This window comes from Petaurus breviceps, unplaced genomic scaffold (genome assembly GCF_028583685.1).
Source record: "Petaurus breviceps papuanus isolate PSGF00001 unplaced genomic scaffold, PetGlider_PUasm1.0 90633, whole genome shotgun sequence".
In the NCBI taxonomy this organism is placed as follows: domain Eukaryota; kingdom Metazoa; phylum Chordata; class Mammalia; order Diprotodontia; family Petauridae; genus Petaurus; species Petaurus breviceps.
Genome location: NW_027187293.1, coordinates 4,464,533 through 4,481,021, shown reverse-complemented (window position 1 = coordinate 4,481,021; position 16,489 = coordinate 4,464,533). Strand labels below are relative to the sequence as shown.

The 16,489-nt window shown below is 33.6% G+C and overlaps 1 protein-coding gene across 1 annotated transcript in view; it reads left to right on the top strand.

Moving 5' to 3' along the window:
- The window catches only part of CHRM3 (cholinergic receptor muscarinic 3), a 669,187-nt gene that overhangs the window by 366,379 nt on the left and 286,319 nt on the right, over positions 1-16,489 (top strand). The window contains exon 4 of the mRNA XM_069064484.1: positions 828-929. The gene's annotated coding sequence lies outside the window, so the exon portion shown is untranslated. The remainder of the gene's footprint in view (positions 1-827; positions 930-16,489) is intronic.

The window sequence follows — 16,489 nt, the reverse complement described above, 5'->3', positions numbered from 1 at the left end:
AGGAAGGAAGGAAGGAAGGAAGGAAGGAAGGAAGGAAGGAAGGAGGGGAGGAAAAAAGGAGGGGAGGAAGGAAGGGAGGAAAGGAGGAAGGAGGGGAGGAAGGAAGGAGGAAGGGGAGGAAGGGAAAAAAGATAAAGAGAGGGAGGAAGGGAGACAAAAAAGCATTTGTTAATGTCTACTATATTCCACACACTGGGTTAAGCACTTCAAAAATTATCCTAGTTGATTTTCACAACAACCCTGAAAGATAGGTACATTTATTATTCCCATTTTATAACTAAGGAAAATAATGAGGAAGACAGAGGATTAAATGACTTGTCCAGGATCACACAGCTAGCAAGATTTGTATTCAGGTCTTAATGACTCCAGACCCAATGCCAGATCCAGTACATTACACATTTAAGTCGGTAGACTTTGTATTAGATGCCTTCTAAGTTAGTAAAAGTCTTGAGACAACTAAATTCAGGGTTTGGAATCAGGAAGATCTGATTTATAATCCTATGTCAAACACCATGTGACTCTGCATGAGTCACTTTTCCTCTCTATTCCTCAGTTTCTTCATCTGTAAATTGGGGATAATAATAGGACCTACCTCAAAGGATTGCTATAATGATCAAAATGATTTAATATAAGCGAAACACTTCGCAAACTTTAATTGCTATCTATTATTAGTACAACTGTTCTCCCAGTCTTTTTCGTTGAATTACCTTTTACTGGTCCCTATTTGTTTTTTCTGATTTGCAAGTGTTATATTATAAAAGATTTACTATGTCATATTTCCTTTATGGAAATCTAATCTTCCCTTTTTTCCTGTGTTTCTTTTACAGGCTTTACAGTGATAGAGCAGCAGGTTTCCTTCAAGAAGAGAAATATAGCACAGTGCCTGGTCCTGGTCCAGTGGCTGCATTTGATGTTTCTACCTGGAACATGTATGTAAAACAACACTATTTTTGCTCCTAGATTCTTAAAGTCTTTTTATATAAATATTATCTTCTAAAGTAGATCATTTTTACTTTGTAAAGGAAAATTCATGGACGTAGAAATTTCTTCTCTACAGGTTTGTGGGATATGTGCTTATGGTATTGGGGGGTTTGTTTGTTTGTTTTATTTCTTTTACTACTCAACCTGTATTTGTAGAACCGTTCACATGAGTAGGCAAAAGGAAAACCATAGTGCGAAAATGGACTCCTGATTCACAGGTTCTTCTGGCACACATTTTGGTTTACAGACATCGAATAGGATTTATATGGTCATCTATAGGGCAGCTAGATGGGCCTGGAGTCAGGAAGACTCATCTTCCTGAGTTCAAATCTGACCTCAGACATTAGCTGTGTGGCCCTGAACAAGCTACTGAACCTTGTTTGCCTCAATTGTTCATCTGTAAAATAAGCTCAAGAAAAAAATGGCAAAACGTTCGAGTATTTTTGTCAAGAAAATCACAAACAGGATCACAAAGAATTGAACATTACTGAAACAACTGAATGACAACAAAATGGGCATCTGTCTAGTATGACAGTTAAGCAATTAGGTATGTGGAGTCTGGATGTTCAATATAGGCAGTCATTATGTCAGTCTTAAGAAAAGAGAGGAGTTCCATGTTAAAGCATGAGATGTAATAGGTAAACAGACTTTTTTCTTTTATATTTTGTTATGTTTTGTTTTAATACTACTTACATTTCTTAATATTTCCCTTTTTCCTTCATGCCAGACAGGCATCCTTATAACAAACAATTTTTAAAAAGAGGAAGAAACAAACAAAAAAGATCAGCACTAGCCCCTACATCAATCAGATTTGGTTATTTATGTCATTTTCTATACCCAAAGTCCCCCCATTTCAGCAAATAAGGGAAGGATATGCATTCTCATGCATATCTTGCATAATCTCATGCATATCTTATGCACAGCTTGCCATTGTGCCTTATACATCACATTTATACCTAGTCATTTTAAATTTCTCAACATTCACTTTTGCTTTTTTGTTATTGTTGTTGCTGTTTCCATTTATACTCCTCTTATTCCTGGTTCTGCTAATTTTACTTCCAATTATTTCATATAATTCTTTTCTTCACTACATTCATCACATTCAAAGTTTGCTACAGCAAAATGATATTCTATTATATTAATGCTTACGCATTCCTCAAGTCACGGGCATCTACTTTATTTTAATTTCCTTACTTCGAGGAAGAGTGTTGCTGTACACTTTTTGTCACATATGAGACTACTCATTTTTTCATTGACTTCCTTACTTCGTATGCCTAAAAATAGAATTTCTGGGTCTCAGGGTGTGGGCATCTTAATCACTTTATTAGCATAATCCCAAATTACTTTGTAGAATGTTTAACTTTAGACCAATCCATAAGTCCCCCAGCAGTGTTACTATATCCATCTTTCCACAGTCCCTTCAACATTAACTATTCTCATCTTTTCTCATCTTTATCAATTTGTCTGGCAAATATAGTGAATAGTGAAATTTCAGAGATATTTTTATTTAATTGTTCTTATTAATAGTGATTTGAAGTATTGGTAGTGGTATTTTTAAATAGTTTAGTTATTTTTTTAAAGAACTGTTTATTCATATATGTTAATCAAAAGATCATTTTTGGTCTTATATATATTTTCTTTAGTGGTCTATATATCTTTTATATTAGGTTCCTATCAGTGTTGTTACAATTTTTTTTACCAGTTGATTGCTTTTTTTCCTTAGTTTAGTTGTATTAAATTTATTCACATAAAACCTTTACAGTTTTGTTTATATGTGGTGACAGTTTTTATGTTGTATTTTGGCTGAGAATTTTCCCTCTAGACATTAACTGTGAAAGATACCTGATCTAGTGGTTATCTTTTAATATTTCAAAAGTATAATTTCTGGTTTATCAGAATATAGGATAATAAGTTCACTTTTTATTTTTATTCTTTCATGTCTATATAGGCAGATTTCTCAACCACTTATTTGATATGTGAGAACTTGTGAACATTACTCCTGTGTATCTAATACTTATATTAAAAGAAAACTAGTACTTTCCAGGTCTATTTGTCTGAAATTCATGGAGTTTTCACTTAAATATTCTAGGATTCAGTTCTGGACTTTCTGCTTTAATATAAGAGGTTTTTTTGTTGTTTGTTTGTTTGTTTTTTTTCTTTTTTGCATTAGTGCAAAAAAAAGTATCTAATCCTAAGTAAATTTGGGTAAGAACTATTCGTGGCATTAAATCCAGACAAGAGTCATTTCACTGATATTTTATGTACTTGTTTATATTAAGTTTTTATGTTTGATCAGGAATTCACATATGATTCCCTGCAGGTAGGAATGTTGGTTTATCTAGAAAATCAAGCCATCTATTTTGGAAACTGTCCTAATAAAAAAGAAAAAAAATACTTACCAGTCACTGTGCAGGTCTTTTACTAATAATTACTTAATATCCAAAGATCATCTATTGATTTTATAAATAGGAATTTATAAATAAATAGGAACTATAAATAAAATTTAAACAAGTAAAAGAAACTAAATGATATCATCATTAATCACTCTTGCTGCATGGCCCTTTCAGGTATCCAAATTTACTGAACATCAGAATTCATAATCTTGCACTCGCTTTTTCCATTTCTTTCTGATGAGCTAGTCCATTGACTGTGTCTAATGGTTTTCTGTTTGCCAGCTCCTTAGGTTATAGTCTGGAATTTTGTATCTTCCTTCATTGATCAACATATATCCATTATAAGAAGCATTAAATACATAGAATTGAAGCTTTTAAGAGTAGGTAAAAAAACAAAGTCTTCCTTTATGTAGAATGACTACTAATTCCTAACAAGAGCTTTGTGTAAGAAAATCGAGATTTACAAAAACTTTCAAATGCTTATGATCGCATTTTAAAAAACAGTTTCATTTTCCTTTTATATCATAAACTGCTTCATGTACTACAAATTCAAAATCTTTAACAATAAAAAAGAAAACAAATATGTGGAAGATACTCTACTATATATATTTCACAAGTATGCAATTATTTAACTTACTAAGATACATTTTATAGAACATTTAAATAGAATACAGAATAAAGTTATAACTTGAGAAATATTCCTTATATCAGGCAATAGTATTTAACAAAATTTACAAAGATAGACAGATGAGGATGCCAGTGGAGTAAAAATCAAGTCAGTTCTGGGTATAATTGTAATAAAAGGTCTTTTACCACCACCACCCCTCCCCCTTTCCTAACCCCCATTTGAAAGGATTAAGTTGTCATGGAAAGACAACTAGACCTGGAATCAAAATATCTGGGTTCAAGTTTTGGTCTAGATACATAACATAATTTGACCTCAGGCAACTTGCTTAACTCTCTTTCAGCTTCAATTTTTTGTGGTATTTTTTTTTTTTTGGCTTTCTTTAATTTGTAAAGTGGAGATTACACCTACATCACCTTCCTTGTTTAGTTATAAAGAGTTCTGAAAACCTATCTATTACTTATTATTAATGAAGTATTTTTAATTAGCTAATAGAGTTTTATGAGGAATAAATAAAATAATATTCATTCATTTATCTCTTTACAGGAACAAAACATAAGAGATAATATATGTGACAAAGGTGAAATTTGTCACATTTGTATAAGGGCTTGCAATTACCATTACCTCTTAACACTGTTTCACCTATATACCCTAAAATCTTGTTTTCTTCACATTTTCTTCATTTCTTCAGTACTCCATTACATTACCACACCCTGTCTTTATCATTACACAGGAGTAAAGTATCAGGTACCTACTGAGTTTGCTTTCAAGATTAGAGAAAGTTTAAATACCACCCCCTCACACAAAGAAATTCTTCTCTACAGGATGACTGAAGCCAAAAGTTCTACGATAAAAGCCAATGCTATCTTATACCAAAATCTTATTAATAAAGAGGAGCTGATAGCAGGAAAGTGCTACAATTTAGAGTTGACTATAAAGAGAGGAAAGGCAGGAACAGGATAACATAGACCCTCTACTTTTGGAGAGGTTTCAAAAAGTTTTTTTGGCCTAAAATTCTAGAGCCTGGAGTGATGGAATACTCTTAAAAACAAAATTCACATGACACAAACAAAAATGTTTCTAATATAGAAGGAAACACTTACAAAAAAAGAGAGATGTGTGGATTTATGGGAAATTTTTTGACCAGCTTTACTTTTTAAAATGTTATTGTATAAGGTCAAAAGAGAGAGAAAATAGTTGATAATTACTTCAAAATAGTTCTTTTTGGTCCTAAAAAGGATAATTTTAGTAACATTGTGTAAATTAGAATAAACAGGTTGGAGATGATTCCTGAGGTAATATTTAAAGGTTTTAGTATTTTTTTAAAACTTTGTTGTGGGTCATATAAAAATCAAAAAAGGAAAAAGACCACTGCTGAAAATGAACAGAAAGATCATAACAGATTTCAGAAACCTAAGCTATTTTGTTCTTTAATTCTTTTTGATCAATAAGAGCACATTTCATAATGGAAAAGAGAACAGAAGTTGTTAAAAGGGAGTTAAACTCAAGATAAGTGGGAAATGATCAGAGAGCACCTAGATACCCTCTAAAATGAAACTCATCAAGCTTAGATTAACTATCTGTCTATGAGTGAGAGAACTAAATGTTTGCTGTAAATAGCTCTGTTTAAAGTTTTATGGTTCCCAAGTGTATTTCCATTTAACCAGAGCCTCCCCAAAACAAAACAAAACACCCCCTACCGCTACCTCCATGATATTGTAGAAGAGTTATTCTGTGTCGAGACCTCTTTTTCCCCTCAGATGATTCCCCACAGAGTTCCAGATATGCCAACTCTGAGTAAGGCTACTCCTTTTCCTAAAATAGTTATCAAAGGTTGTTTCTTTTTTCTTCTAATGGTATTTGAGAAGGAATTTTTGTTTTCAACTAATTAAATCAAGTCTAGAATTGACTGAAGAAAAGGTTCCATCATAACTTCAAACCTGTCACTAATTCCTCATGAACAGAAAAAATATATATTCTAGAGGGAAATGATGTTAGAAAGAACTCCTTTTGTCACTTATAATTTTTTTGATTTTTGTATTTTTATATCCCTTTCTATTCGAAATATAGCCTTCTCCCCTTTACTATCCAGCAAACCAGTCTTTGTAACAATAATGCTGATGGTGTCAGTAAAGACAATGGCAACAAAAAAGTAGATAAGAAGAAAAATAGATTCTTAAAAACCTAACCCCACCTATTGGTACAGCCTTACTATCTATGCATTATTCCATACTCATCATCCTCCACCTCTGTGAAGGAAGGAGGGAGATATATTTTCTCATATCTTGTTAAAAGACAAACTAAGTCATTATAATTAAACATCATTTGGTTTAGTTTGGAAAAGATCTTTGAGGGGTGGCTAAGTGGCGCAGTGAATAGAGCACCAACCCAGGAGTCAGGAGGACCTGAGTTCAAATTCAGCCTCAGACATTTATACACTTATTAGCTGAGTGACCTTGGGCAAGTCACTTAACCCCAGTTGCCCTGCCTTCCCCCCTACAGAAAGAAAGAAAAGATTTTTGAGAGCCACTGCTGCTATTTTTAACTCAAATGGAAAATGACATTAAAACTTAAGTCAATTTCATGCTCAGTTCACTCAGTCTTGAACTTTAGATTGCACTGGTCACAATTTCTATATTCAGTATCTTGGCATTGACTTAAATATATTACATAGTAAGGAATCCTTGTGGGGATTTAGGAGTGATAAAAAAGTTATGATAGTTTATTAGCTGAAATTAACTGATTTTGATATAGTGATAATTTTAGTTGTACTGATGTTCAGCATTAAATTTCTCATAAAACATTTAATATTTTACAAAAATGTAAGTCATTGATGTTTAAAGCTACATAAATATAACTATGTAGTAATGTGATAAATGTGGTTAATTAAGAGACATTGTACTTCATTAGAAGCATAAGGTCATATTTAGAGATGGCAAGTAGCTTAGAGGTCAAGTTATCACCTTCATTTTGTAACAAGAAAACTGATTCTCAAGAAGTTTAAATGACTTGCCTAAGGTCACACAGATAGTACATGACAGAGCTGGGTTTAAATACAGCTCCACTGACTAAAAATAGCTTTTTTTTTCCTATTGAACCATGAGGTATGAGTGAGTGCATTCTGTTTGCTTACTAGATTTAGATTTCTAAATATTTTGTATTCATATACCAATAATCAAGATGGGGAAAAGGTAATATTTGTAGAATAGCAATTATTGAAAAATATGGTTCATCTTTAAGATAGATACATTTATAAATTAGAATCTTATATAACCATCCTTCATATTATAGGATCAAATCTCCAGAGCTGGTAAGAACCTGAGAGATGCATTAGTCTATCCCCATCATTTTATAGAAGACTAAACTGAGACCTAGAGAGGTTAAGTGATTTTTCTAGAGTCATTCAGCTAATGGCCAAGTTGGAATTCATACCAAAGTCTTGTGACTCCAAATATGGCATTCAGCTAACTCTCACTGATGCAAGAAGACATTCTTTTAATGAGATCTCTTTAATATATCCCAGTGGTAGAAATCCAAATTAACTTGCTTCATAATGAATAACATCATAGTGAGTTTCCAATGTATTTTCACATCATTTTAAAGAGTTCTTTAAAATTATACTGATAGAAATGTATTTTGATGTTATGTATGAATGTGTGTGCATGTAATGTCTAGATAGATAGGAGGATCGTTATAGGGATACACAGATGGTTAGAGCTATCTAACCTTGAAGGTAATATAAGTGTGAGATACAATAATATCATTTATTTACTTAGATAATTTATTTCATTTTTATATCATTGTAGTTTTAGGAAAATAGCATTTCTACCATCGACAGGATTATGTTTCATATCTTCCAGGGGATAGGCAAAGAAGGTCAATGTGGACATTTGACCAAAAACAAATGATAACAACTTACATATCCTTCTATAAATGTATCAAATATAAAATATTTTAAAAAATATTTGGTGTCAATTCCTGTTAAAAACCACATTACAGTGCCCATTATGGAAGTTATTTCTGTAGTACTTAGTTTAATTATTATGTGTAAAAATGTACAAATTAAAATAGGAAATTTAAAGGCTTTTTCTTATCTTAACTGAAAGCAAATGAAAATACTCTGAGATTAAGGAAATTGGTTTGGTCATTGTGCTGGAAATAATCATCAGAATCAATGAAGATAATTATCTAGGAGAGATACTGTGCCCAATCCAAAGAGAGTAATGCATCATTCTTGAAATGGTCTGGGTTTTGTGAGATAACAAACATGTTTTGTGGTGGTCAGAATTAATTGGTTATGGATGGTGGTATTTTTGTTTGGAAATTGAATTCCATCATCCATTTGCCTTTACCACTTCTAATTTACAGCCATCCACTTCTGACAAATTGAGGAACATTTTCCAGAGCAAAGGATCATAGAAATATAATCCATTCACACTGGAAAGAACCCTAAAGGTCATGTAATGCAATTTTATAAATGAGAAAACAGACCTGGAGCTGTGAAAAGATTGGTTCAAGGTACCATAGCAAATTAGTGGTAGAACCAGAACAAGTACCCAGGTCAGCTACCTCTTTGTGCTACATCACTGTTTTTCATTCTCTCTCTCTCTCTCTCTCTCTCTCTCTCTCTCTCTTTCTCTCTCTCTTTCTCTCTCTCTTTCTCTCTCTCTCTTTTTCAATTTCTTCTCCATTTCAATGAGTCAGAGTGGTCTGAAACAAACTCTTTAGTTTCTTATAGATGAACACTTCACTGGTGGTGAAGGCAGCAGAAGAATCATGTTATAGCAAACACTTCACAAAACATTCAAATCCACTGCTTGAGACAAATCCAGCTTTACTTGTTGATATTTAAATATACTTCTAGCCTTGCTCAGTCAAATGTTTACTCTTCTAGTGTACTTTCTAGGAAGAGTAAGTGTGGAAATTCTGCCATTCAAGCTGCTGGTAATAATTTTCACTACTATGTTACACCTGGTAGTATACTGTCACAAAGAGTAAGTGTTTCATGTGTATTGGATTGCAAAATTTGATCTATTAATGGTGATTTTATGACTCTCTCTCTCTCTCTATCTATCTATCTATCTATCTATCTATATATATATATATATATATATATATATATATATGTGTGTGTGTGTGTGTGTGTATTTCTTCTTCTCAGCAATAGCCTTTCTAGACATATTTTATATTACACTCCCCATACTAGCCAAACAGTTTTATTTGGTGCTTCCCAATTTTTGTATATTTCTTACCTTTCTGCTTTTGTCCAGACTGACCTATATTTCTGTGATTTACCCCCTTCTCATATCAAACACTGGGAATCCCTATCTCCTATTAAGGCCCATACCAAGTACTAATTCTGAACAGAAATCTTTCTTGATCCCTCCCAAATTCTCCTCCTAATCGCTTTGCATATCCATGGTACATATTTTGTCCTGTGAATATATTTCTGCTGCCCCATTAGAATGTAAAGGAAGGTTGATACTGTCATTTTTTTAGCTTTATCCCTAATGCTTGGCAGGTAATAGATACTTAATAAATAGTTATTGAACTGGATTTCATTCAGAATTACCTTTCACTGAAAAGTCAATGATTAAATTGCTTGGGTTTTTTTTCTTCTAATTAAGTTTGGGTCTCAGATTTGTTTTGTCATCACCATAATGTAAGTTAAGCTTTATTGCTGGTTGGTTAAGCTAATAAAAAATTTTCCCAGACTGACTAGGATGAGGACTAGCAGGACTCTGTTGTGAAATCTTGATCCCTTAGGAACATAAACATAGCTACTTTCTCTGAGGCCAGCAACAAAAGTCACTGACCTTGAACAAGGCACTCAAATATAAAAACACGGTACAAAGAGTTGCAAGGATGAGATGGTTTTATACAGAATCACTGTAAATATGCCCCTCCTTGAAGATTTAATGTACCTTTTTGTCTGGAACTAACACATTGAATGGGGACGGATGATGCTGATCTTAAAGGGACTTTGGAATCTCAGCAATGATAACTGTCAAACAGGAAGTCTTCTCACTGTTTCTGATAGTCATTATAGTGGTCATGCACTGCACTTGACAATATAAGGTTTACTTTCTGATAAAGCCCTACACAAATCTTTCAGCCCTACTTTGAAAGTTAACTGTGACAGTTGTAAATTTTGTGAGCAGGTCATCCATTTGGATTTGACTAGTTAGTATGGTACCATATTTGTTACTCTTGTGAGTAAACCTGATAGCAAGTATAAAGATCAAGACTATATTTAAGGACACAAAAATTTTAAGGAATCAAACTTAAAATGCTGCTTATAAAAGTACCTGAAATTTCTTTAGAATTAACTGGTAAACCTGCAGTTTCTGTGTCCCTAGAAAAGAGTGAGTCCATCCTGGGGTCTCCCCAAGTGACAGGTGAACTATACTACCCCCATGGTTGATTTGATATAATGTTTATTGATGCTTTCCCTGGACACCAAAATTGCTAATTATGGCATTCTTTATGATGGCTTCCTAAGCTGAATCAGTTTATGAAGCAATGGCACAGATTTGTTTTTAACTTTGTATCTCAAACACTCACAATACCTTTCACCTAATTGTCGGTTGAATTGAAATACATTTGTTCATGTGCAGTTCCATGTTCAAGAATTTGCATTTGCTCTGTTGCCTTTGTTCCTCTTTTTAAAAGACTTTCTATTGTATTTCTTCAGGTGGCATTACAATTTCTTCCTACTACTTAAGTAAGAAAATAAAAATCTGAGTATAACATAGGACCTATTTCCAAAGAGATCAGTCTTCATTCCAGAGATTCAGACTACAGGGATGAGTATTTGGTTCTATCCTGAAATATAACTCTGGTTGTCTATCATCTGTCCCATTCACTTTATTTGTGTGGTCATGCTTTTGGCAGCAGCTGTTCAGAGGATTATAACCAGGCAAGGAAGGTATTTCTTGAATTCCACTGTTCTCTCTCATTTAGCTATAGCCTAATTTATGATTTGCCTTTATATATGACTTATTTCACTTCCATTTTTTTGAGAGCTTGTGGTAAACAGGTTGGTATCCCTTACACAGAACACTGACAGATTCAAATTTGCTTTTTTTATTCTTCTCCTTTTTCTCCAGTCGAGAATTTAAAGCTCAGAAAAGAAAGCAGTATGTTAACTATGAGCATTAATTTTCTATAATGAGAATTTGTCATAGTTATTGCTTTAAAATTTCTACTTTTATTGTTAGATCTTCAGACTGATTATCATACTGTTCTTAAAAAGGTTGTCTTGATTTAATGCCTATTTTGTAGTGGGAGGGATGGTAATGGTTTGCTTTGGGAGCCTTGTACTTTGTTGGTAAATCATTTATATATTCTTGAATACACTTATTAATATCCAAGCAGGCTCCTCCCAGCATCAACTACAACCATCTTCTGAAAGAATAACAAAACATTTGTTTTCCTTTTCTCTCTCCTTCTGTTCTTTGTTTCTTTCCTTCTTTCTTTCTTGTCTATCCTCTGATTTTATATGGGAATAAATGTGTTCCAGATGAATGGAACTTATAGTGCTCTTTATGTGTGTTTGTGTTTCTGTGTGTATATATCTTTATCTATATCTATATCTTGTTGGTCTTGTTTTAGAATATAATATCTTTGAGTGCTGAATCCATGTTTTAAACTCCTTTTTTTTTTTAAAGCAATTGGGGTTAAGTAACTTGCTCAAGGTTACACAGCCAGTTATTTCTGGGTGTGGTGCTAAGTATCTGAGCCAGGATTCAATCCCAGGTCATCCCGACTCTGGGGTCTGCGCTTTTACTCACTGCGCCACCTGGCTGCCCCTAAGCAATTGGGGTTAAGTAACTTCCTCAAGGTTACACGGCCAAGTGTTTCTGGGTGTGTGCTGAGTGTCTGAGCCCAGATTTGATCCCAGGTCATTCCGACTCTGGGGCTGGTGCTCTTACTCGCTTGTGCTACCTGGCCGCCCCTTAAACTTCTTTTAATCATCCACCAGACATACACCAAAACTCCTCATTTTGGAATGGACATTTGAATGATTTATTTAAAACTATTTCTTTTAATGCCTAGGGAAAGGAGGTTCAGAAAGGTGAAAATATGTTTTTTTTGAAGGTTGCATGGCAAATTAGTGACAGAGCTGGACTTGACACATACTAGATTAGTAGCAAGTGTACATATTGGTTAATTGAATAATTAATCACTGATCAGTAGTTGGGGAAATGATGCAGTCATGGAAACTAACTCAACATATCAGCAAAGGAAAGAGGGGACCTCAGTGCAGAGTCATGGTCATAATTACATTGGATCTTATATTATTGTTATTTCTCCCTTTTGTTTTTGTTTTCCAATTGTTTTGCAAGGATAAAATGAGATAACACTTTGAAAACCTGAACAATCTATATACATTCATTATGTTTATTATAGTTATTCTTATCCCATTAAGTAATATTTGTGGCTTTATGATATGGCTATTTAAAAACTTAAACAAATGTAAAGCTCACAAAAACTGAAAAAAAGTCTGAAGCATATACTACAATTTTCTTATTTGCTTTTATACAAATACTAAGGCAGACTCTGATGGCAAGTTAATGATGCTGTTATTATCATAGTAATTGTTGTTATCAGTACTATTATTATTTTCCAATAACAATAATGTTGTAATTTAGTCTGCAGTAGAGGACTGTCATTAAGTCTAGTGAATAATGAATTGATCCATTTCCAGGAAGCAAGGGGAAAATGTAGGTTTGTTCTGCAATATTTAATTTATCTCTCACCTAACTCTTGTTTCTATACAACCTAATGTAACTGCTTTAACTTCCATGCTGCTTTCAGATGTAATTCATACTGGCATAATTGTTAGTGAAAAAATGCCAGTACAATATTCATGTAATATGGCCACAGCATGACAAGGCAGAAATAGGATTACTCTGGTAATCTTTACAACTCAAAAAATTTTGCCCCTAAATATAGCAGTAGAAGTAATAGGTGAATGTTGGAGAGAGACAAAATTTATACTTAATATCAAGGGAGGAGGAGAGAAAAAAAATACCAAGATTCCTAACCATTAGAATTATCCAAAAGTGTAATGGATTGCCTCAAAAAATATTGGTTTTCTTCCTCCTTAAAAGTCTTCAGGGTAAGGCTTACAAAGGCTTTCAAATTCTGTAGTTCTGTAAAAATTCACTGTGTGCTGGATTCAGTCAAATATGATCCAATTTTAAATGGTTTTGCAAGCAATTAAAAAAGTGGTGGTAATTTGTCATTGGTGGATACCACAAGATAGCATGTTGATTAATCTTTGTGTTACATTTTAAATCTACATGTGCAAGATATAAGTTATATGAGTTATCATAACAATGCTCTTATATGTCATTTACATGAATTACAATATGCCATATTGGAAAATTCATTCATTTTCATGAAGCATTCTGTACTATCTTTAACTTATTTATTTTAAATTATGGGAATATTTTTTGCTGCACTTTGCCATATCCAGATGATATATCAAAAAAAAACACATAATTTCTGTACAATTGAAAAAAGAATTCACTGTTTTTCTTTAATAGATTTATTATTTATTTTTAACATTTAAAAAAATATTTGAGTGTTGAATTTTCCCTCCCTCCAGGCCCTCCCACACACATTGAGAAGACATAATATTATATCATTTATACATTGGAAATCCCATGAAATATATTTCCATATGAGTCATGTTGCAAAAAAAGAGGCAAGAACAGTAAAGAAAGTGAAAAAAAAATTATTTCAATCTGCACTCAGAGTTCATAAGTTGTCGCTGGAAGTAGAGAGAATTTTTTTTTATTATGGCCTTTAGAATTGCCTTGTATCATTGTCTTGATCAGAATAGCTAAGTCTTTCAGGGTTGATCATTGTTACAAAATTGCTGTTACTGTGTCCAGTGTTCTCCTGGTTCTATTCACTTCACTTTGAATCTGTTCTAGTCTTCCTGAGAGGTTTTTCTGAAGCAATCTTGCTTATCATTTATTAAAACACAATAGTGTTCCATCACATTCATGTATCTCATGTTCAGTCATTCCCAAAACTGTGGATATCCCTTTGTTTCAAGTCTTGTTCACAAAAAGAGTTGTTATAATTATTTTTGTACATGTAGGTTCTTTTTTCTTTTATTTGGCACATAGAACTAGTAGCAGTATTGCTGGATCAAAGGGTTTGCACAGCTTTTTAGCCCTGTGGACACAGTTCCAAATTGTTCTCCAGTATAATTAGATCTGTTCAGAATTCCACCAAAGTGTGTATTACTGTCCCAATTTTTCCAGATCCACTCAAGTATTTGTCATTTTTCCTTTTCTATCATATGAGCCAACATGTTAGACAAGAGATGGTATCTCAGAGTTGTTTTACTTTGCATTTTTCTAATTAGTAGCAATTTAGGGGGAAAACTAACATGTGACAGCTTTGATTTCTTCTTCTGAAATCTTCCTGTTCATATCCTTTCACCATTTATCATTTGGTAATGACTTTAATTTTATAAATTTAACTCAGTTCTCTATACATTACAGAAATGAAGCCTTTTATGAAGAGATTTGTAATTTTTTCCACCTATTTACTGATTTTATTTTAACCTTGATGGCATTGCCATTTGTTTGTGCAGGAACATTTTTTATAATTTAATGTAACAAAAAGTATACTTCCCATGATCCTCCTTTGTTTGATCATAAATTATTCCCTTGAGTATAGATCTGACAGGTAAAAGTTTCCATGGTTCTCTAATTTGCTTATGATATCATCCTTTTTTCTATATCGTGTACCTATTTTGACCTTATCTTGGCATACAGCATATTACAAATTTTTGGATGGTTTCTAAAGGAATTTCTTTTCCCCCAGAATCTAACAGGTTCTTCCCACACTGCTGCATACTTTAAATTTAATATATCTTAGATTATGTAACCTCTCTAGATTATACATTTTATCTGCATGACTATATAGATATGTATATATGATACAGGGTTGAGATAGAGAGAGAGAGAGAGAGAGAGAGAGAGAGAGAGAAAGAGAGAGAGAGAGAGAATTGTTTCAGAGAGAGGGGGAAGGGAGACTTTTTTTTGTGGGGGAGGCAATTGCAGTTAAGTGACTTGCCCAATTGTCACATAGCTAGTAAGAATCTGTAGCAGCAAGCACCCCGGCTTCCCCAGGGTGTCTGCCAACACAGGTTCTTAGATCTGCTTTGTTAAAGGAAAGCAACTCAAAATGGGTTAACAAGCTTACTTTAATCAGTCAGACATATATCGTTTACCTTATTCAGGGGAAAAGGTCAGCACCCCGAACTTCAAAGTATACAGGCAGAATTATCAAGACAAACAGATCTAGTAGACAGATTTCAAACTGTCCAACCATTACATCCATACCCAGTCAACATCTGGGTTTCCACATCTGGGTTTTTCAAAGCCGGAGGGGCTCTGGACAACAGCTTCCCAGAATCCAGATCAAATCACAGAACACTTCTCAAAGTGAGCCCCCAAAACAAAGCTATACATCAGGGCTTATATAGCCTTCTCCTGGCTCAGAGAATGTAACAAGCTTATTGACTCACTGGCCAATCAAGAAGTATCTACTGAAAAACAAGCCTCCCACTCCAGGCTTCAGGTGCACTTTAGCCTAGGGGCAGGGAAGATCTTCCAAATTTGCATTCCCATTGCAGTATCTGAGGCCAGATTTAAACTCATGTTCTCCTGACTATGCCAGGTGTTTTCTCCACTGCGCCACCTAACTGCCCTGACTTTGACCTAATTTACAAAATAATATTAATATGATAAGCTTTTCTTAAGTGTTCTAATAGTTTAATATCAAAAAAGAATGCTTCATTTCTTTAAAACTGCTAAATGATTCTGATAATGAAATTTCAGATGTAAAATTGTTTTCTTTGCTCAATTGAAAGGAAAAAATGAAAATTTATAGCATTTCATTATTCTTGTTAATATTTCTGACCCTTTCACTATAACCCAGTGCTATAAAACTAAACTTATTAAATGCACACATCAGACACACCCTTGATTTGCCAAGACAATTGGCTACTGGCTGATATAATCCACAGATGTAGTTGAAATAACACACACTAACTCTAGAGTCACATCAATTGAGTTCAAATCCTTCCTGTCTGTTTGGTCTTGAAGAAATCTCTTGACCCTCTTGAACTTCAATTCCTTAGCAGTAAACTAAGGATGTTGGATGAGATGGCCTACAAGGTGTCTTCTAATTTGAAATCTACAATTGCATTTCCAAGCCTATTTCTAAATATTGTACTAAATATCAACATATATACATGCACAGATATAAACCATATGCTCTACCTGATCTCCCTCCAAAAAGCCTTTTAAGTTTATAAGCTACAAACATTTAGCTGATAATCACAGGAAATATATTCATCTTAATTTAGAGTAAATAGCAGAGGGAAGGAGGGAAGGAAGAAGAGAGAGAGAGGGAGAGAGAGAGAGAGAGAGAGAGAGAGAGAGAGAGAGAGAGAGAG